Genomic DNA, 1,026 nt, shown 5'->3' with positions numbered 1-1,026 from the left:
GGGGGAATCAATGCACAGCTTCCGTGCAGAGCCGGAGACCCCCAAAGCTTCTCTACCTGCGAGCACTGCTGCTACCGCCGCTGCTCCGCCAAACTGCTGACTTTCCAGAGCTTATTTTTAGCCCGGAGACTAAATATTATTAGCTACATTTCTACGTAGGAAGAATCGGAAGGGGGGGAGGCACTAGAGAGAGGGAGATGAGCAGAAAGCTTATCCGAATGATCTCCAGGTGGGGGGGCTGCGTTTGGGTTTCAGGCTTGTCAAACACCTTCCCCCCTCCCTTTTAATTATAGCAAAGTAGATGCGGATATTGGATCATCAGCAATACATGCACGGCTCTCCCGTTCAGTCGTAGGTTGCGTACACAGAGGGGCCATCAGTGATCCCTCGAGCTGGGGACCAGCTAATCTCCACGTAGGTAAAGATCAGCTGCGTCTCTTTATCTATGTAAGATCAGTTGTGCACAGTGCCAGCTAGAGCTCAGCTGCATCTCTTTAACTATGCAAAATCAACTTGCACCCTTAGCTAGGAAAAAAAAATCCGTCGCATCTGCTTATCTAGGTAAAGATCAGTTGCATCTCTGCCCAAAGCATGCACACGCACATAGAGAGACGAGATCCCCAGATTAAATCAGGCACAACTTAACTCAACTCGTAGTGCAATCTCATCAAGCTTCTCCTACCTTTTCTAGCCTCCACACACCGAGCAGCCAGCGAGGTAACAAAACTAGGCAAAGAGCAGGCACCCATCCCCGCGCCACAGAGAGAGAGGCAGAAGCCAGAGGGGGGCCGCCGGGGGGGTCACCCCTCCGCTTACCTTAGTCACAGCTAACACCACGAGCAGTGGCTAGATCGCGGAGATAAACACTGGCATTTCCCAAAGTTGACACCGTCAAACCAACCCCCGGAGCTTGCAAGACTCTGGTGGTTTGGTTTTTTTGGGCTTTTTTGGGTTTTTTTTTCCTCCTTTTCCTATTCCAGCCCGCACCGCTAGGAATTCAACTTCGCCCAGCTCCAGCGGGGCGAG

The 1,026-nt window shown here is 51.7% G+C and overlaps 1 protein-coding gene across 2 annotated transcripts in view; it reads right to left on the bottom strand.

The window, feature by feature from the left end:
* BDNF (brain derived neurotrophic factor) overlaps positions 1–1,026 on the bottom strand; it is a 40,581-nt gene that overhangs the window by 38,458 nt on the left and 1,097 nt on the right. The window contains exon 1 of one of the 2 annotated variants that reach the window (XM_009288867.1): positions 817–999. The exons of the other annotated variant lie outside the window; for it this stretch is intronic. The gene's annotated coding sequence lies outside the window, so the exon portion shown is untranslated. Of the gene's footprint in view, positions 1–816; positions 1,000–1,026 lie in introns of those variants that run through there. 2 annotated transcript variants of the gene reach the window in all.

Source organism: Aptenodytes forsteri, unplaced genomic scaffold, assembly GCF_000699145.1.
Source record: "Aptenodytes forsteri isolate BGI_AS27 unplaced genomic scaffold, ASM69914v1 Scaffold8, whole genome shotgun sequence".
In the NCBI taxonomy this organism is placed as follows: Eukaryota; Metazoa; Chordata; class Aves; order Sphenisciformes; family Spheniscidae; genus Aptenodytes; species Aptenodytes forsteri.
The sequence above is the reverse complement of the archived record's forward strand: the minus strand, read 5'-3'. Positions and strand labels throughout refer to the sequence as shown.